Source organism: Pteronotus mesoamericanus, unplaced genomic scaffold (assembly GCF_021234165.1).
Source record: "Pteronotus mesoamericanus isolate MK-2021 breed Mesoamerican mustached bat unplaced genomic scaffold, CSHL_Meso_final scaffold_54, whole genome shotgun sequence".
NCBI lineage: Eukaryota > Metazoa > Chordata > Mammalia > Chiroptera > Mormoopidae > Pteronotus > Pteronotus mesoamericanus.
The window spans coordinates 46,555,745-46,578,511 of record NW_026555321.1 but is presented as its reverse complement, the minus strand read 5'-3'; positions in this window follow the sequence as shown (position 1 = coordinate 46,578,511).

Genomic DNA, 22,767 nt, shown 5'->3' with positions numbered 1-22,767 from the left:
TATACTTTAGCTATATAAGATATTATTATTGGAAAAAACAGGGAAATTGGTGTACTGGATCTCTGTGCATTATCTTATAACTACATGTAAAACTACAGTTATCTTAAAATTAAAAATTTTTTAAATAACTTAAAACATTATAACACCTCTCTTGTCAACAAACATTGTTATACAATATCTTTCTTGGAATTTTTATAGTACCACGTAAATTTTACAAAATACATTAATTTTTTTAGAGCACATTTAAGAGCATAATTGAGCAGAAGGTAGAGATTTCCCATATACTCTGTGCTCCCACACATGTACAGCCTCCCCTATTAATAGTATCAATCACCAGAATGGTGTATTTGTTACTGTTGATAAACGTCCATTAACACATCATGATCAACCAAAGTCCACAGCTTACATTAGGGTTCACTTTTGGTGTTGCACATTGCATGTGTTTGGACAAATGCATAAGGACATGCATCTACCTTCTTATTAGGACAGTGAAACTGCTCTTTATATTACTTATGGTAGATTCAATATCATTTTGAATGGTTTACTTTTTCATTATATGAATATACCATGATTAATTTAACCAATTCTCTAGTAAATTCCCTCTGTATAGGTCTCAGGAACCATAAAAGTTGTTCTTTGTAGACATTGCTCTAAGTTATGGATGGATAAAACCAGGAAAGTTCCTAGTAGTCACCTAATTCTAACACACCATTTTAAAGAAAGGAAGACTAAGGCCCAGAGAGGCAAAGTACTTTGTTTAAGTTCAAAGAAGCAGTTGATGTAAGCCTAGCTTAGAACTTCTGCCTCCAGACGTTCAAGCCTTAGTGTGACATCTCTGAAAAGGTAAAATAAATAAATAAATAAGTTTAATAAATTATAGAGCACTATACAGCCACAAAATACAGTTAAGTAGTGTAATATGTCCTGGCTAGGAAAGAGCAAAATATCTATCATTAAGTAAAAACACCAAGCAGCACAATAGTATGCAGCAGTTTCATTCAAATGCTTACAAGGCAGTCAGTTAATGTAAATGAGCGAAAGTGGCCTGAATGGGTCACAATAAATTGTGGTGAGGTGTACGGAAAAGTGAAGAGACAGCCCTTCAGTAAGTTAACTGTTGATGGATAAGAATGCAAGCCATGTTGCCACAAGGAAATTCGGGTCTTTATGCAAAAATATCGCATCTTTAAAATTGCACAAATTTTTAAAAAAATCAACAAACAGACAAAAGAACTATGTAAGCCAAGCAAAGCATGTTTGTGGGGGTGAACAATTTGTGGGCTACACATATGACAAATCTGTGACTGCTGGAGTGATTCAGTTTATCTGAAATAAAAGAAAATCTAGAGGAATAAGCAGATAACAACCATATCCCTGAAACATGAATATATTGAACATTTGTCTTTTTTTTTTTTTTTATTGTGCAGCACCTAAAACCCATTTTTGTTACTGGGAAAACTACCCACCTTGTTGCAAAGTCTTTTCCCAAAGTTATCTGAACACAATAGTGGATCTGTTAAGTGACTATCGGGCTGCGGGCATCTACATCATGGAGATTCTCGACTAAGGGCTGATTCACGTCCCCCACAATTTCATCACACTACTCAAAATGGTGCAAGATTAAAACTCATGAATTGCTCATGGAATTATTTATTTCTGGAATTTTCCATTTAAAATTTTCAGACTTCATTTGACCATGGGTAACAGAAACTACAGAAAGGAAGGCTACAAATAAGTGAGGGACTACTGTACCTAGAAAATAAAATAGGACCCCAAGTTAAGCTGTAATGGCTTTGAGGAGAATTCAATGGCAAGCACATTGTTTATGTGAGCTGTGATTAAGCAGGTACTTCCCAAAGCATCTCAGACCTTAAGGGCCCTCTTTTGCCTTCATTGGGAATCGCAGTACATCAGAACTGATGAAAACTCAGAGGGTCACATATAATGCTCTCAGTTCACAGATGATCAGAATAAGGTCAAGAAAGAAACCATTTTGTAAAAAAAGATGCAGCAAAGACACACTGGAAAGCATGAAAGTTTGCCTATTAGTTTATGATAAGAACTTTCTTTCCCCCTAAAATAACACCAGATTGCACTATTCTGCTTCTCTGGCCTTTGGTGCTTGGAGAGGCTGTTGACTAAGGAATTTTAAATCTATGAATCTACAAAATGGCCTGATAGACTTTTTCCAAGGAAGAATTGTTTCACATGAAGTGCTGAATTTCCTTGTACTATCTCTCATCAAGCTTTTTTGATCAGCCAGCATTAGATTAAAAAAATATTAATTCATCTATCAATATTCATCCAAACTCTTGTTTGGAGGTAGCAGACACCCTTTAGCTTACATGTTCAATTCAGAGAGATACCTTTTCTTTGAGAAATCATCCTACCCATACTCCACAAGAGTACCACATCCCCACTCCCTAAACCCAAATATTTATATCACGTGACTGTTTCCCTGCTCACAGTTGTCTGGACAAGGGATGATACCTGGCCGAAGCTGGACCAATCAGATTTCTTTTCTATGGATTTTGATATCTGAGAGATTTAGAGAATTAGGCAGTATGGAAGGATTTGCTATGAATATGGATAAGCAAAGAAGGCCTGTTGAAGGAAGAATGACAGAGGGAGAGAATGATAAAGACACAAAAAGAGAAAGAGGCCAATGATGCTGGGGGAGGGAAGGAGCAACAGGGAAAGAAGCAGAAAGAAGCAGAAAGAAACAGAGTGGAATAGAAAGAAACACAGCCAGACAGAGTCAAAGGTAAAGAGAGAGCTAGGGGCAGGAAGAGACAAAGAGAGAGAGAGAGACAGAGAGTTAAGAGATTAAAATTTACCTGAGTTTCAGTTTTCTTTTTCCAGTCATTTGAGAGGCCCAGCTGCTTTGGGGTTCCATGGATAACACAGTGTTGTCTCATAATTCCCCATTTTATAATTTGAGTTGTTGTTTTCTGTTAATTGCCACTAAGAGTTTTAACTCCAAAGAGCTTGGCACTCATTCAAAAAGCAGTTCTGGTGAAAAAGCAAAAAGAAAGTTCACAAGCCAAAAAGGAACACATTATGGATTTTAACACATTTAGACAATGCTTATGCTTCTCTGTATCTACTCAAACACCTAATTATCTAAGGTTAATAACACCTTCACCATCTAAAACAATTTAATTCAGCTCTGAAACTAAACATTCCTTTGATATAATCATATTATGAATGGAGCAAGTTAATGCATCCAAGTTTGAAGGAAACAGAATGAAGCTTTCTGGCATGTTTAGTTAATATGCCAGAGCCCAACCAGAGCTGCTGAAGGCTTCTTTGAGAATGTACCTTTGGAAACCAAAGTGGGAGTGGGAGACATCAGTGGAGCCCAGCCAGGTAGGAGCAGGTGAATAAACACGTTGTATCATAGCTATATATTGTGTGTGGCATCACCTGGCCATGCTTTATGTTGTCTAGTCACTCCCTTGGACTCACCCTTTGCATCGTTACTGCTCAAACACATCATTCATTTTCAAGCTTCTCTCCATTTGTTTCTACCTTTCCTTTTGCCTGCAACGCTCTTACCTAACTCCTCCACATATAAACCCTGTGTATGCTCCTTGAAGCATTGCCTCCTCTGGTGCCTTGCCCAGCCACCCTGGACAAATCCTATCCCCTCTTCCTCTGTTATCACCATAGAATTTAACATGATTATATGCTGGGCACTGCTGTAGATACTGAGAAGAGAGCAATAAGCAAATCCCTTGCTCCACCGGGGTTTGCATTCTACTTTGGGAGAAAGACAGTAGGCAAATAAGCAAATAAATATCTAATTTTCACTACTGATGAATGCTTTCAAAAAAATTAAATTGTATAAGGTTTTGATTGATGGAGGAAAAAATGGGATCTTATTCTAGTAAGTTTCATGTTAGTTGTTCCTGTGTCTATTCAACCATCTATGAGCTCTGAGTAGGCTATTTACCGGGCACATAGCAAGTGCTCAGTGAATTCGAAATAAAATTAGGACATATCAGGACCATCAATTAGTGTTTCACAGTCAACACTATGCTCTCTCAGGTTTTACAGATGGCAGGTGAGCCAGAGTTAACCAACTTCTCAGTGAATGACTGAAATGTATTTTGTTCCCTGAAAAATGTAAGTATCATATTTTCCCGACTTTACCCAGGAATGTAATTAACCAGAAAGCTTTCAGTACTGGTACCAAACATCAATATTCCATTTCTCAGTTTCATAAATAGCTGTGTAGACTTAACTCCACATTCCACTTTCACTGAGTTCAATTATTTAATGCCATGCTTTCTGTCCAAAATCTACTGTTTATAATGTGTGTGGATCGCATTATTTTTTCAGCCACCAACCCAGCTACGTTATAATTTTCAATCCACTACGCCAGGATTTGTTGTCTAACTTCTGTTCCAAATGCTAGTTAATTTGGCTATAGGGAAACTTGGACTGAATTACTAGGCTGAAATAGGATACATTTCACTGAGCAAGAATATCCAGTTCATTTCTAATTACAAGCATAGAGATAGAAGTATAGAAAATGTTCAGTAATTAGAATAGGGACTAGCTAGCAATTGGTTTAAATTTCTATGCTGAAATATAATATTAAGGTGTTCTTGGACAAATCAATTTCAAGTTCCTTCTCTGAAAATAAAGAAAATAGTATCTACTTTGCAGTGTTGCTACAACAACCAAATATGATGTCTGTGAAGCACCTAGCAGAGTATTTCACACATAGTAAGCACCTAAAAAATAAATTACTAATCGACCTCAATCAAAGTGGTCAATATATTCTGAGACCCCTCACATAACTCCATGTTCACACATGAAAAGGTTTGTATAGACTTAGGATCCTCCAATATGGAAAGCTGAGGATTCCTAGGTTTAACTTACACCATAAGTAAACCTTATGTTAATATATTTAAAAATTTTTTCAATTTATTTAAACATTTTGAATCTCTTTTAATCATTAAAAAAACCTTTTTGAAACACTTACTAAAACAATGTTATAAACCCACCATTTCTTATTTCATTATAAAGATCTAATTCAAGTCATAGAATTGAGCCACTGACAATTCTACATTCTCTTTTTTATTAAATTTCTTTTTATTGTTGTTGTGTTTTTTCCATCACCATTTATCTCCCCATGCTCTCTTCTACCTCCAAGCACAAGCTTCCCAACCCCCTGCCCCCTCATCACTACACTGCTGTCCATGTAAATGAGTTCTTTTTTTCCCTCTATCCCTCCACACCCCGCTAACACTGCCAAAAGCTGTCTGCCTGCTCAACATTTTCTTTTTTACTTTACCCTAAACATCTGACTAAGCAACACCTTCTTCTTGGTAGACTCTTCACTTCCTCTTTGTTTATATCCTCAGTCCTAGCCATTTCTCACTAAGTCACTCTTTTGTCAATTGTTTCTCAACTGTCATTCCATATGTTAGTAGAAGGAATAAAGGGAAAGCCCCATTGGTATGTGGGTGTTGGGCAGTCAATTAGATTCATTCGTTAGCTAAGAGACTCACTCTACTTCAGTAGATTTCTTTGGTGGCAGGCAACATAAACAAATTTTGATGACATTAAATAGTAAAAGGAATTTACCTAGAAGAATAAGCAGGATGATCATAGAATAAAAAGGAAAAGCTATAATCAAGTAGTTGAGAGAAAGCCCACAAGTCCTAAAATATTTACTAGCTAGCCCTTTGCAGAAGTTTGATGGTACCTACTTGAAATAATGAGAATAAATGGACAGTATTTTTAGAATATTATGGCAAGGCTAGGTCTTCCTCTATTACTTTCAATCCTTATATCTCTTATTTCAAGATTCAAAATCCTTGGAGAGAAAGTCCAATGGACTAAACATGGGTCACATGCCCAGATCCTTCTCAGGGGAGGGTTGGATTCCTTGACTCACATTCCCACTAAGACAGAATCCACCTGGTGAGGCCTAGTGCCCCAAAGGAAACCCAAGTAGGTGTTACCAAAGAATGGAGAAAAAGTGCCAGGCAGGCAAAAACAACAGATGTGCAGTGTACACACTCCCACACAGCAGTCTTGCAGGCAGATTTAGATTCATGCTTCAATGAAATGAAAATATATAGACACCTGCTATAGTTTTGGAGCTTCAGGTTATTCACAAACAGTCAAAAACAGAAATGATAACTTTGAATTCCAAGAGTTTACTATGGTCCATTTCTCCTAGTCCCAAAGGCATTAGAAATAGCAATGAGGGTAAAACTAAAACAATAGCACCGAGCAGGACTGACACTCATAAGGAAATCATGTCACCTCCCTGAGACTGTTTCCCCAACCTTCTCAGCCTATCTAACAAAACTGTGGTGAAGTTCAGGGTCAGGAATGGACTTGGTAATCCTTAAATATTTGTGAAATGGTTGAGGATTTCATATTAAAAAACAGGCATTATATATGGAAAATCATTAGACAAAAGTAAGGTATGATTAAAAAATCCAAAGAAAGTCATTTATTGCAGGATTTGACTATCTGTAAATGCAATATGCTACAGTTTACAAGAATATCTTTGCTCGTTGATTTATTTTTCTGCAGTCTACAAGTAGTAAGACTCTTTCTTTCTTGGCAGTAGGTAGTGCCTAAAGCTCAGTTCATTGGAGAGTTTTCACAAAAGTTCATACAAGTTTGAATCCTCTGTATATCACCACCCCCTTCATGACACCCTCCCTGGTCAGTATCACCCTCATCATGATAGCAATCCACCTACTTTCACATTACTTAGTGATGGCTGTTAATCAGATGTTTTGGTATTCTTACCAGAACTCCTAAAACCCTGGGATAAGCAGCCCCAAGACTAATCAGTGCTTTGAGCTTCATCTAATGATAATAAACAGCCATAAATCCCTAATGCTGTGCCAAGCATCTTGTTAAGACTGTATATTTAAGACTGTAAAAATAAATTATATATATATATATATAAATTTACTCGGTACAAAGTACTTAGCATCGTTTCACAAAAGGGAAAACTAAGATACAAAGAAATTACACAATGACCTCAAGGTCGCAGAACTTGTAAATGATGGCACTTGGATTCAAAGCCAGGCTGGCTCATACAGCGGTCTTTTTGGGGGCAGTGCTTCATCATCTAAGTCATAAGTAGTATCAAATAGAAGGGCACTAATGTTATATAGATCAGGGGAAAGGTAAACATGGGAAACAATAAAAACTTCACACTTTAAATAAATGTCCTTTTATTCAACACAAAATAAGATGGGAAATAGGAACGCAGAGCATCACCAGGTGACACCAACTGTGGATAGAGACCTGCAGAAATTATAGTTACTTACCACCCCCACATGTAGACTCAGCAGGTGAAATGGGGGAAGTGCTTCTGAAACCTCTGTTTCATGTTTCTGCTTTAGACTGGGTGTTCAGTAGAACTTACTCTAGTCCTGTCTAAATAGCCACTATCTTTACCACTTCTTAACAGTGTTTTGGGGTTTTGAAGGAAGGAAAGGAAAAGTTCTACCAGTTGCCCTCTCCACGAACAGGGCAACACTGTATCTGTCTGAAAACTATGTCCTGCCTTCAGCTCAATGGTGTATGAGTTGAACAGGCTACTTGGATGGGCGTATTTGGGAGAAAATGGGAAAGGCTTGATGCCACCCTAAAAGACAGCCACTTAACCTGCCAGCCACAGGCATGGTGTGACTAAGCTAGGCGGCAGAGCAATGGGAGCTGTAGCTGGCTTTTCACCCAACCTGCTCCAGAGGGCATTTAGAAGCATGATTCTGTGCTTTCATGACTGTCATACTTCTCCAGTCCATTTGAATGTGAACTTCAATATTTCATAATAGTATATTTTATTTCTCTTGAATATTTGTTCTAGTCCCCCCACTTCTGTAAATAGCAGAACCACCTTTCTAATTACTCAAGCCAGAAATCTTGGTGTTCCCTTTTTCTCTTCCCAATTATAATGATGGCATATCCTATCAGTTCCATCTCCAAAATAGACTTGAATGCATGTAATTCCCACTATTTCTCTGCTAGTCCCCTAACCCAAGCCACCTTGTCTCTCCACAGTAGCTTCCTTCTCCCATTTGTGACCTTTGCAAGCCAAGAGAGAGTGATCTTTATAAAGTATGATACTAGTTTCCTCACTCTCCTACTTCAAATCCTTCAGTTACTCCCCAAGGCTCTTAGAATCAAAGCCAAACCCATCGTGGCTGACACAATGCTCACCTTCCATGCCTGTCCCCTTAATCTTCCTGAGGACCCTCTAAGGCAGGCTCACTTGCCTTCCTGGAAGTGCTTTCTGCTTTAAACCTGCCTACGAACCCTCTATCTACTGTCTTCCTTCCATACTACCCTGCAGGTTTAATTTCCCATGCCAGGTAGTTTACCAGGTCAGTGAGCCTTGTTTCTTGCTCTCACAGTGTTCTGTTCTTCATCTTTATAGCACTTACTACAGAGATAGTAGCTGGCTGCTTACTTGTTCAATATACCTCTTCCATCTCAGGCTGCAAGCTCCACAAAGATAGAGGGACCTCACCTGTCTATTTGCCACTGAACTACACCTCTGAAGACAGTATCCAGCTCATATTACACACTCAATAAATATTAAATTAGTAACTAAGGAATGCCTACATCTACCTTTGATTCATGATCACTATTGTTGCATTTATTGCTTTATCATTTCTTTCCCCCATCTGCTTAGAGGTTTATAGTATGCAGAGCCCTTTCATTTTCTTTTCCTCATCTGCAAAGAAAGCAGGGAAGCTGAGCTCATCCTTCCCATGTATCTAAAGAAAATAAAGTTCAGGTGGTTTAAGGGACTTGCTTAAGGCTTAAGAACAGCTAGGTTGGGGCACAACCACAACTAGAACTGGAGATTTCAGAAAGCCTCACTCAATGCATGACTCCTCTGTCCTAAGTGGTTAGTTGTTATCAAAAAATTAAAAATATGCAGAAATATAAGAAAAGGATATTTAAATAGATAAGAAAAAGTATAAACCCTACTTAGCCTTCTATATGCATTGTTTGTCTTTTCAGGTTAACTAGCAAATCAGAGTCATTTATGCATTCTGCTCCAAGCAATGCTAGACAGGATGACCTGTCTCTGGGATTTTATAATTAGAAACTTTTTTCAGGTTTTAGAGAGATTTATTATAAGTGAGGCATTATAGTGGGTAATAAAGCTAGCTTCATTGACTGTAGCAATGATGGAAAGTAATTAAAAAGCTGTGGCCATACTAGATTTTAATTAGTATAATGGACATTTCTAAAATGCAGGAGCTATATCCATTCATTATTCTGTTAGAGGTCCATATTCTCTAAAATATTAATGTATAAAAGTATGCCCCAGGACATAATGGCTACATATAATGGATTATTTTAAACATGAACATTATTTTAAATTTTGTGTGAGGACAGTTAATATTTTCAGAAATATCATCTAGGTAATTTTTCATGGAAAGCTTCTGCTGTCATGGTGCCACACTAGCCCCTTATTTCTCCATTAGCTTTATGCCTTTATAATTTGTAGAAAAGTACATCAGTACCATATTCTGAGCATAGCTATTTAAATATCATGATTAATTGATCCATTCATTTCTTTCTTTGAAATTAAAACAACTTATGTAAAACAAGGTGCCCTCCCCATTTACACTTCTTGACTTATCCAAGAATAATCTAATTTACAAAAACAAATACTTCAGATAAAAAATGTCAGAACAGAATGACCTGGTTTATCTCTCTATAATGATTGAATTATCAACTGTAGCTTATCTGTAGAAATGGACACTAACAATTTCTCCCATCCTTGTATGCACATCTCACTGCTCTCATCATGAGGTGGAACCTACTCTCCCTCTCTTGAATCTAGTCTGGCCCTGTTAGTCACTTTGCCCAAAAGGATGTAACAGAAGTGGAATTATGAATATTTAACAACAGGGCCTTAAGGATTTTAGCAGCTTTTTGTTTTTGTCTTCTTGGGATTTAGTTCCCATGTAAAGGAGCTCAGGTGATGTTACCAAATGATGACAGACCATATGGCGAGAGGGACCGAGCCAGCTGCAGCCTGCCATTTCAGGTGAGGCACCCAGACATGTGAGCAAATCTTAGATGTCCTAGCTCTTGCTGAATTCTCAGCTCAATGACACCACATGTGTGTCCTCAGTCAAGACCACATAAATTAGTGATAAGCTATACCCACTTGCCATGCTCAGATTTCAGAATCATAAAAAAATTGTTAATGTTTTAAATGACTATATTTAGGGGTGTTTTATGAAGCAATAGATAATTGAAGCAATAAGATAATCACATTTATTTCTGCTCCATGTAGACATAAACTGTTGGTTAGTTCAATACACATCTATTGAGCAATTATTGAGTGTTAAAGCTACAAATATGTTTGATAAACAGTTCTGGTCTTTAAAAACATCTTGTTTAAAGGGAGATATAAAAGTAGAATCATAAAATTATATGTTAAGTGCTAACACTGAGCCTGTACAGTTGAGAATATTAAGGCTGAAGTGGGGGACAACTGAGTTGAATCTTAAAGAATAAGTAAGAATTATTCAGATGTAAAAAAAATAGAGGTTATGAAAAACATTTGGGGACCATCTGCCAGTGTGTTGGGGTAAGAGAGTAAGGGACATAGCAGAGGATCTGGAAGAAATTTGGTATGACTAGTGTGACATGAAACAAGGAATGATGAGATGTAAGCCTCGAGAAATGCCAGAATATGGTTAATCTCATGTCATACATAATAAGAAGCTTTGTCTATGTAGTACATGAAATAGAGTGTACATTGGGCATAGATCAGAAGTAATATTTTTTAAGCATCATCAAGGTATGTATATTAATGGGACTCACATCTATCATTATAGGTAGCCTGGACCCTTAGTTGTGATGAAATCTCAATTCAAAGTAAATTAAATGAAAGAGAATGTTTTGGTCCATGTGGTAGAGAAGCAAACAGATAGCTCGTAGAATTGGGAAAAAGAGCAGGAGAAACCTGGGACTCCAAAGAACAGAACCAGAAACCCATAATCACTAGGACACACTCAATATCCCTAAGAGACATTGACTTATCTGTTGATCTCTCCAGGGGCAAATACTTTAAACCCTTTAACTGTTCCTAACCTTATATTTCTAAAAAAAAAAAAAAAAAAAAAAAAATCCTTACTTCCTTTATCTTGAATTTCAAATTTAGACATTGTCCACTTCCTCTTTAGATTTTGGTTCGATCACATTCCATTTTCCTTGTCTCTACTTTTTCCAATATAATTATGTTACAATTTTTGATTAACTGTACATCAGTGCTTTTATTATTATGACCACATATATGTTTCCCACTGCTCAGTGAAGGGGTAAACCATCATCACATTTAATTTCTTATACCATTTTTGTTTTACCTGGAATTAAAATGGACTCCTCTTTTAGTGTTCAGTTTTATATAAATCAATGAACTCTTTTCATACCTTTTAATAACTCAAAATGCTTGTCAATACATTTCTTTCTAATATCAGATTTATAATCTTTGGCTTCCATATTTTCTTGAACACTTTGCTTCTTGAGCCTGTTCTTCTCCAGTCTGGACCTTTATCTCTCTGCCACAACATGAACCCCACTTTTTTTTTTTAGCTACCATTTTGGTAATTCCCTTAGTCTGGGTTGGAGCTCCACTATTCTGGATTTCATTCCTCTATCTTAGTCCATCCTTACAGTTAGTTAGCTGGAACAAAGAAGAAGGTGCATCAAAGGAAAGCATTTTCTTTTTCTTTTTTTAAGTTATTTTATTTATTTTTAGAGAGGGAAAGGGAAGGGGGAGAAAAGAGGGAGGGAAAGATCAATCGGAGAGAAACATCAATAAGCTACCTTCAGTACATGCCCTCCCACAACCCAGGCATGTGCCCTGACCCAGGAGTCCCTAATCCCCAGGCCACAGACTGGTACTGTGCTGCACAGCAGGTGTTGAGTGATGGGCAAGTGAGCAAAGATTCATCTGTATTTGGAGCTGCTACACATCACCACCTGAGCTGCACCTCCTGTCAGATCAGTGGTGGCATCAGCTTCTCATAGGAGCACAAACCCTACTGTGAATTGTGCGTGCAAGGGATCTAGATTGTGTGCTCCTTATGAAAATGTAATGCCCGATGATCTGAGGTGGAGCTGAGGCAGTGATGCTAGCACGAAGAGAGGCTTCAAATACAGATTATCATTAGCAGAGAGGTTTGACTGCACAGAGACCATAATAAATCAATAGCTTGCAGACTCATATCAAAACCCTATTAGTGAGTGGCAAGTGACAACTAGGCAGCATCTGGTGGCAGACTTTATAGTTGAGGAAAACAAGCTCAGGGCTTCTACTGATTCTGCATTATAGTGAGTTATATAATTATTTCATTTTTATATTACAATGTAATAATAATAGAAATAAAGTACACAATAAATGTAATGTGCTTGAATAATCCTGAAACTATGCCCGCTGTCTGTCCCCTAGTCTGTGGAAAAATTTTATTCCACAAAACTGGTCCCTGGTGCCAAAATGTTGGGGACCACTGCCCTAACCAGAATCAAACCAGCAACCTTCCAGTTTGTGGGACAACACATAGCCAACCGAGCCATACCAGCCAAGGTTAAAGGTAAGCATTTTCAAGTGTGTCTACTCTTTACTCTCTGTGTGACTTTGGATAGCTTACTTACCCTCTCTGGGCTTCAGTTTTCTCTGCCAGAAAAAGAAAGTGATTCTAGTGCTTAAGGTATTTGGGAAGATGAACTGGGACTATTTGTGGAAAGTGAGTGGCTTAGGGCCTATACATATGAGGCTAATGCCTGCTAAATTCTTTGTATAGTCGGGTATTTATGTTACTTTAGCTGATGGCCTTTATGTTACCTATGCTCCACTGCTGGAATCCAGAAACTTAATCCTGTTTATTACACAGGACATCAGTTGTCTGTTGAACTGCACCCTCCCATCACCTTCCTTCCCTGTGCCCAATGAGTAAAACCTCATGGAGCATGATCCTTGAAGCCTGAAGTGCTAAAATTTTACAACCTTTACACAACTTGTTGGTGGATGTACCATCTGCTGAGGCAGTTAATAAGGGAGAGAAATGGGGTCATTAGGGCCTTTTTGCATAACCAGGGAAATTTATATTCTGGTTGACTCCAAACATCAGACTTTTATATATAAGCACTGTCCCATTTGACATACATAAGAGGGCCCATAAAGTGGGTATATCACTTGTTATTATTCTCTTTGTACAGAAGGAGAAACAACTTTCTAATCGGTTTAGAATTTCCCCAAGGTCATATTGTGTAATAAAGCTGGAACTAGAAGCCAGTCTTCTAAACCCAAATAACACATAGTAATAACACATACCTATTATTACAAGGACACCTTTGGAACCTTACCTGCCTGTCACATTTAACAACCCCTCCAAAAAAATCTCTGGAAGGAAGATAACATTATCTCTCTTCCATAAATGAAGAAACAGGGGCAGTTGAAAAGTGGCACAGCCAGGATTGGAACTGAGGTTGTGTGATTCCCAAGCCCTCGTCCTGCCCACTAAATTACACAAACTCTGGCTAGAACACTTGGATCCTCTTAACTGCATCAAGGCCTTCAGTAAGATGAGCTCCAGTAAACTAGTACCCAGGGCTGCAAATGAGGTTTTAATGAATTCTTACTGCACACCAACACCCAGTTGGCTGTTCTTTAAACAGAAGTTTTGAGATGTCTGGAAAGAGTGGCAGAGTGAGCAAGCCTTTCATCAGGACTGAGTCAGCCATATCATAAAGATCTGCGAAGACCGAAGTCAGTGTGTGCCCCGCCTCCTTAGTTTTCTGGGTTCCACCTCAGCTTCCAATTATCCTGCCCTGTCCACCCACTCTCAGGACACACCACATGCTGGGCTGCTCTGATTCTTTCCTTCATTTCTTTCTGACCAGAAATGGGCAATGGCAAAACAGCTAACATTGCTGGAGAATTTACCACAACACAGGCACCTTGCAAAACTCTTTACCTTCATTATTTTGTTTAACATTCCTAAGTCTTCTTAGAGATTTTATCAGCTCAATTTTGTCAATGAGAAAACAGATGTGGGAATGCTGTGCAACTTATACAAGGCCACGCAGCACGTAAGTGGTAGGTGTACAGTTTCAACCTTTCAGGCTAATTGCAAATTGCCCGCCCTTTGCCATTTTGCTAAACTGCCTCTTCTTTGGAGAGAATTGAAACCAACATTGAAAACCAACTCATAAGAAACACTTCCTGTCTCTTATCCTCAAACACTGAGGTCTGTAAACCTAGAATGGGGCCAAGCACAGTTTAGATGACTTTGGAAGAATACACTAAGAGTGAATTGGTGATGTTTCTACGAACTTTCCCCCTCCAAAGTCTCCACTTGTATCTTCTGTGAATTGTGATAGCCCAGGGAAGATGCTGGAGATTCATCCATCAAACATCATGCCTTAGGTTTTTAAAAGGCTCACTCTCAGGCTGCCCAGTAAAATGGGAAAAAATGCTTTCCCTTCCAATGACTAATGGCTTCACTTCCCATGACAATCCTTATGTATATTTCTTGCTGGATTATTTTTCTTACAGAGTGTATTTGTATTTGCTGATGAGAAAATTATCACAAACGTGGGGGCTTAAAGCAAAACAAATTTATTATTTTATAATTCTTGAGGTTAGAAGCTTGCAATAAGTTTTACTGAATTAAAATCAAGGTTTCACTAGAACTACATTGTCTTCTGATGTTCTAGCCTCTTCCTGCTTCTAGAGCCAGCCTGCACTCCTTGGCTGTGTCCACTTCCTCCATCTGCAAAGCCAACAAGAGTTGGTCACACCTGTCTTGTAAAGCATCAGTCTGAGACCAGCTCTACTGTAGCCCTTTCCACAGTTAATGTAAGATGATTATCAACTTTATTTCCATCTGCAAATTTCATTTTCTTTGCCATGTAATGTAACAATCAGGAGTTACAGAGACTAAGACATGAGCATGAAGTGTGGAGGGCATTTTTCTATCCAACACACAGAGTTCTTTGTAAAATTTGTAGATTCTTAGTCTTGGGATGGAATCCTTCACAAGTGTACATGGTTAAAAACAAAAATGACAGCCCCAGCTAAAAGAATATGGATCTCAAGATGTGATAGGAAAAATTATCATTAGCAGCATCCATTGTATTCAGAAGCATTTCAGCATTGAGAGCATTGTTGCATGTTAACCCATAATCTGTACTGTGAAACTCTCAGTTGGTGACTAACCACCACATTTTAGGGGTGGGGGATGCAGAGGTTCAGTGGTGACTCTGGAATTTATGCTTAGGCTGCATGCAAACCTAAGAGTTCTGACTCCATGACCTGCTCTCTGTCCACTACTCACAGCTACTCCAAAGAAAGGTTCCACCTTGCAAGGTGCATTTATTGACAAAGACCACCACCTGCTGGGACTGAAAGTATTGATTAACCAAACATGTCTTATGGGTTTGCAGCATATAGGAAGATGTTGGGAAATGTCCCATCTGGTTTCAGGAACTGAAGCCTCATCGAGAGGAGAGAGGGCCCCAAGGCTGGAACTAATCAAGGAGGTCTTGGGAAAATAAGGCACTGAGGAGACAAAACCTGTCCCCCTGGCAGGGGCGCAGTCCCTGCCTCCCTCGCATCACCCTGCTTGACCCTGAAGGATTGCTTGTTAGTCAATGATGGGGAAGACCCTTTGATGGCAGGGGCAACCTAAGACAGGCACAGCCACAGTGGGCATAGGGAAATACTTGGGGGACATGGAGAAAGGGAAAAAAGACCCTCACCCCTTGGCTTTGATATGGCTGGGGTCCTCACTCTATCTGAAAGAAGTCTCCTTATCTCTTGATGGCTCTGATCCCCTGCCTGGCTCAAGTTTGAAACAACACTGGAGACAGTCCTAAATTGGATCAGGCAGTTCCTGGGGGAAATCAGGCCTAGAAGTAAATTCTTTGAAGCATGCTTTGTTCTTCCCTCAAAAGCTATGATAACCAGCTCATGCTGGGAAGGAAATTTACATTATTCACAGACCATGACCCTAAACCCTTCAGCATTATTACGTTTACACTCTCATGTTTACTTGTCTCCTCTCAAAGCCATGTAAATCAGTGTGTTCCTGTCATTTGTTTCCTTCAAAACATCATCTATTCTCTGTAAACATTGACATACTGCTGTAATGAGATCACCTGTACATCCCTACTACCTAGCCCCATTTATAACCCTTTCAATAATAGCCTTTGGAAACAGGGGATTGGGGCTTCTCCACTAGAGGGAAGTGCCACGCCCTCTCTTGGCAGACAGAGAAGTGTCTGGAACAACTTATTTTATTTTCCCCCATCCATGATACATTGGGATGGGCTCAGTGGCACCAGAGTCCATGCTACCTCCTTCAGGAAGAGATGCTCAGGACACCTTCAGCACTGAAACAGCCTCAGGTTCAGTCTTCCAAATTCATCCCATTAATGAATTGCTAAGGCAGCCAGACTTCTCCTTGTTTCTTATCTTCTCCAAATCCTGAAACAAGGTCTGTTCTCTCTGGAGATTGGGAGACATGGTGTCTCTGGCCCCAATTCCCTATTCTTCCTTCTGGTCAAAGACAAACAGTTGTCATAATCTTCCCTTTTGCCACTACCTGTAGAAGTAGGGAGACTAGACAATCTTTCAGTTTTAAAAATAAGAAAGTCTTAGGAAAACTCAGATGTGTCAGTCACCCTAATAGAATGGGAGAAAATATTTTATAAAAATCCTGAATTGGACCCTGGTGTTCTTTCTAAAATTCCCATGGACTTTATTAATTTTTAAATCTTCACTGGAATGAAGGCAGGTATACGTGGACTCTTGTCACATATATCTGGGTCAAAACCCAGCTCTACTGCTTACTAGCTGTATAGCTTCAAACAAGTTGCTCTAAACAACTCTGGCCCTCAGTTTCTTCATCTGTGAAATGAGCATGGCAGTATTTCCATCCTAAAGTCAGTGTGAAGATTAAATGAGACAATGCATGCATATAAGTTTAGCTCTAGGCTCTGAGGAATTGGTAGTAATTACTATTCCTACCTAAATAATTGGCTCAGTAAATTTAAAAATATTCACCAGTAAGAGTGGGCGGGACAGCATGGTGCCAGGAATGTGGCTACCTAGTCACGTAAGTCTTGCTTCAAATCCAAAGTTTTCCATTCCTTGGAAGAATGACCAAGGACACATTTCTCACCCTCACTGAGCCTCCTTTATAAAAAGAGAATGATAGTATCCCTCTCAAATGTTATTATTTTAATAAATAAATGTGATAAGATGATATGAAGGTCCTAGCACATCTCCCAGAATATAATAAATACTTGATGAGATAGATATTATTACTTCTAATAATAAATTAGGAATTTTTGATTGCAGCTAAAATAATCAATGTAGGAATTTTATTGGCTTGTGCCTTGAAAAATCAGGGATAGAGCGGGCCTGATTCACAATGAGTTTTCTAGATGCAAATAGTATCACTTCTGGGAACCTCTCTTGCTAAGTCTGTGTCTTGGCACCATTTCTCCTTTGTGTTGATCTCATTCTCAGACAAATTCTTTCCATCTGATGGAAAGAGCCTAGAAAATGATGAAGAAAGAAAACTGCCGCGAATACAATTTGAGGATTAACTCTCATTGAACCCACGTAATTTTTGCCTAAGAACCAATCACTGTTGGCCAGGGTAATGAAATATGCTAATTTGCCAGGCCTGATCACATGCTTATCTCTGGAACTAGAGGAAAGGGGTTCAAATAACTAGTTCCACTCTGACTACAAGAGGTGACTAGACATTCCCAGGGTTAAATCAGAAGAAAGAAGAATGGATCTTGAACAGGCAAAAATTTCAGATATAGGTCATCATGCATTATTATTACAGTTTGCTAGAATTTTTGTAGATATCAACTCTGGACAAGGAATAAAGAGCTATCAAACTGCCATCTAATGTGACATTTGAATAAACTCCTGTGATAAAATTTAGGGTTTATTCTGCTGGCCTAAATTTCCTGGAGAAAAACACTGCTCCCCTTACTAAGGGAATTTTTAAACCATCAAAGACCAGGACTGTGAAAGTTTTAATATTTGTTTATAAATTACTTGACAAGCTTTCTTTCAAGATGGAGCTTAATTCCATTTCTCCTGAATATTGTTTGGACTTAATGAATCATTGCAAATGAATAGAAAGTGGCTGCAGTGATGATGTGTGACTTCTGAACTAGGTCTTAAAGGGCAACGCAGGGTCCTCTTTGCTCTTCCTCTTGGAAAGCCCATTTTAGGGGAGGTCAGCAGCCATGTTGTAAGGACAATAGAGGAGTCCTATGCTATGGTCCATGTGGCATAGAACTAAGACTGCCTGTCAATTGAAGCCATGACTGACTTGGTCTTAACAATAGCCAATGAAAAACGAAGGCCTCCTGTCAACAACCAAGAGAGCATGCCACCTTGAAAGTGGATCTTTGTATTCTATTCAAGCCTGCCTGACCACACGCCCTGCTGATATTCATGACTGCAACCTCCTGAGAAACTCAGAGACAGAGCTTAACTTCACCCTGGCCCCCAGAAACTGTGGGAAGTTACAAATGTTTGTTAGTATAAGCCACTAAGTGTTAAGATAATATGTTACACAGTAATAGGTAACTAAGACAAGGACACCAGTATAACAGTATGGAATAATTATTAGAGGTGTTCTGAGTCTAAAATTAAGCAGAATATCTTTGCACTAATAAATTATTATTGCGGGGAGTGATGTGCTGGGGCAACATGGTTGGACTCTGGATCTGAGGGTCCCCATACCGGGGGGCCAGCTAAGGTGGGATGCTGGATTCTGATTCCCACGGAGCCTGTCCTGGGGTTGTCATGGATGGTGGGGGTGAATAAACAAAATCATACCAAACACTTCTCTGTTTCTCAGGAGAGGAGGCATGGCTCTTCCTTCTAGTGGAGAAGGCACCTGAACCCCTTTGTCCAAGGGCTTTTATTGAAAGGGTTATCAGTGGTGCTAGGTAATAGGAATGTGCAGGTGATCTTGTTACATCAGTATGTCAACGTTTACAGAGAATAGATGATGTTTTGAAGAAAACAAATGGCAGGAACACACCAACTTACATGGATCCAAGAGTAGACTAGTAAACATGAGAATGTAAACATGAGAGCACCAAAGGGTTTAGGGCTAGGGTTTGTGAATAATGTAAATTTCATGAGCTGGTTATCATAGCTTTTGAGGGAGAAACAAAGCACGCTTTAAAGAATTTACTTCTAGGCTTGATTTCCCTGGGAACGGTGAGATTCGGTTTAGGACTGTCTCCAGTATTGTTTTGAGCCCGAGCCAGGCAGCGGGAAGAAGCCGCCAAGAGACAAGGAGACTTCTTTCAGACAAAATGAGAATCCCAGCCATATTCAAGCTAGGCCGAGGGGTGCAGGCCTTTTTGCCCTTTCTCTGTGTCCCCCAAGTTTTTGTCCTGCTCCCCATTTTGGCTGTGTCTGGCTTAGGTTGTCCCTTCCATCAAGGGATCTTACCCATCATTGACTACCAGCCATCGTAGGGCCAAGCAGGGTGATTTGTGGGAGGCAGGGACTGCACCCTGCCAGGGGGACAGGTTTTGTCTCTTCAGTGGCCTATTTTCCCTAGGCCTCCTTGAGTAGTTCCAGCCTTGGGGATCTCTCACCTGTTGGCGGGGCTACTGTTCCTGAAACCAGACAGGGTGTTTCCCAACAAATTATTTCTTCTAAACCTTAGTTTCTCCAAATGTACACTGGGAGGACAGTATATCCTTGCATATTTCAAAAGTGAAAATCAAACTATATAATGTAGACATAGATTAAGGTAGTAAAAATTAATTTTGCAGTTACCTTATGAATTTCATATAATTCTATCAATTAACATGGAAAAATACTTTAAAATTATTAATTCTATAAAGAATTGGGAATCTTAGAATTGTAAAGGACTTTAATGTTTAAGTTCATTTTCTCCTGTTTTTGGCATTTAAAATCTTCCTTTTACTGACAAGCTCCAAGAAATTTAAATGAAGAGCTCAAGGTCTCATAGAAACAAAATAGGTCTTACAATGCAGCCTTTCTGTCCTTGGTTTCTTTTTCTATCAAATGGGAAAAATAATATACATCTCTGAAGTGCTGTCATGTAATCCTACAGAAGCTGTGACCCACACAATCTGGACTGGGTGTAGCAGTGTGGCCCAAGAACACACTCCAGCAATTGAAAAGTAACTTAAAAATAACAAATTTATTACTTATATTTATATTACTTTATTTAAAATTTATGTTTTCAAGCCACTACAGAAATATGTGTGGGCGAAAATAACCTCTTTGTTTGCACTCTTCAGCTCTCTTCCAAACACCTAGCACTAGGCCTGCAGGACCCCAAATCTTCTCATCCTTCTTTCTTCCCAGCTGCTTCTTCTTGTATGTATTTATGGTAAGAGTGGGACTCTCCCTGGAGAGCAAAGAAAGAAAAAGCTGAGTGGGCAAATTCAGACTCCATTTTGGTGGGCACAGGAAAAGCACGGCTGAGAAAAATTACGTCAGTTATTTTTGCCCATCGTGATGGTCACATGTTAGGTTGTCTTTGGAGCCAACTTTGAGAGAGTTTAACATGTAGGGTGTTTTTAAGGAGGGTCCTTGGGACAAACACTTACAGAGAGAAAGAAAGAAAGCAGGATTGTTCAGAGGGAGAAGTGAAGCTGCCCTGAAGGTCCAGTGTCAGCCTCGGTTGACCTCACAGGGAGTTCTGAAGTCAGAATGGTCCATCCAAACTGTCCTAGCTTGGGCTGAAATGGTCCAGAATTTAGAAATTCACCTTAATAAGTTGGTTGTGAGTCACTGAAAGAAAGGCAAGACCTTGGGGGAGCTCTGTGCAGCAGAGGCAAGTCCTGAGGGGCTGGTGGGAGAAGGCTGTCTGCCCACAGGTTGAGGTGGGATCGGGGTGGCTCATCACTGTGATCAGTCACCGCAACCACATCTGGTGTGTGTGTGTGCCGGGCACCTCATAGTCGATTAATGACTATGAGCCACTGGTTGGCTCTGGCTCTGAGCCTCCTTCTGCTGCATTCCTGTGACCTCTCTTCTTGTAACCATGACACAGCCTCACAATCGGCATCCTCAAACTGCAAAGAACCTAGACTCGAACCCGTGGGCACAGAGTGAGCCTCAGGAAAGCCAGACAATCAGATGAGACTCTGCCCTTTTTATGCAGTAATGTTTACTGGACAGAGAGTCTTGTTTTTAACAGGCCATTTCCAAGAGCTCTAGATCATGATGAGATTTTACTGAACTGCTTGGAATCTGTCCCAGGACAGGAAGCAATAGATGAAGGATGTGCTGCCAGGCCTTGTGCCTTTTCACTCAACTCTTCCTCCTCAGTGTCTACAGTTAGCACAGAGCTCTTTACTGGCAGCATCCAACATCGTCAATGACGGTGCAACTCTCTACGCTGTAGCCAGGAGAGTGGGTGAGGCAGGCTCTCTGTAAGAAAGGACTCAGCCAGCTCCTCCAATGCAGGCAAAGGCAAGCCTGCTAATCATCAGTCGCAACTATGAAGTAGAAATCAGGTCAAATGAGTATCACAGGCAGCCAGGAAGGGAAAAAAATGACCAGAGCTGAGCCTCAGGGAAATGTGAAGGGAGGGAGGACAGTTGATGCCCCTTCCCTGGGAAAAGAGGATTTATGGGCTGGTTACATGGGAACTCATTACTTCTCCTTTTTCTCTGCTTATCTCATGATTGCCAGGAATTTAGGATACAACTAAAGAAATCATTTTGCAACAACTGAGTGGCTGCTTTAGGCATGCCACCATAGCAAGAATTTTCCTTCATTCAGTCACTCAGCTAATACAAATATTTATTACAGGAGTAGATACTGTTGTAGGCCTGGGGTACAGCAGTCAACAAACAAAAGCCTACATTTTTATACACCAAACTATAACATTATAGGTCATCTATCTAGCAACTGAAACTTGAACCCCAAGTTAAGAGCACAGACCTCATGTGTAAAATCTTAACCACCCACCACATCACCTATACACTCTACCTTCCACCATATATCCCCTCCCCTTTCACTCTTATATTTATTTTTTGTTGTTTACAACATCTAAAACCCCAAGGCTTTTGCATGTAGCATTCACTGTAGAAAGATAGGCAATCTTGGAAATTTCTAAGGAAGTAAATGGGCTGCATTGGGTATTTGTTGGAACAGCAGAATTACAAAGCTCCAGTGTTGGAACAGCCATGACACAGCGTGTGATCCAGTCCTCCCTCCCTCCTTGCATCCTCTCTCATGCTTCAGGGTCACCCAGCTGCTTCTACCTACCCTTGTTCATCAGGAGCCTAGTCCATTTTTGGACAGATCTGAGTGCCAGAATTGTATTAGCTACACTTAACTGAACTCTATTTGTTTATCACAGACTGCCTCAATGGTCTGGCTCCTGTTTCATTCCAATCTTTCTACTAAGCTACTGACTTTCTTTCAGGTCCTTAAATGTACCAAGTTCTTTCTATCTTTGTTTTGAGGAAGACATACTTCAGGTCTCAATTTAGATGTTACTTCCTCAGGAAAGCCTTTAAGGAATCATAAAGTTGAATTTCTTTCAAAGTTTGCTGGGTGGATGGGTGAATGGAATGGATAAACTGAGTCATATCCATTGCTTTTGATTCCACCAATAGGTTTTATTTTATAAGCTTGGTTCTGCTTCTTCATGAGATCCCCCTTCCATTATATGTAGAATGAGTTTATACCCTCTTTGGTTTGTG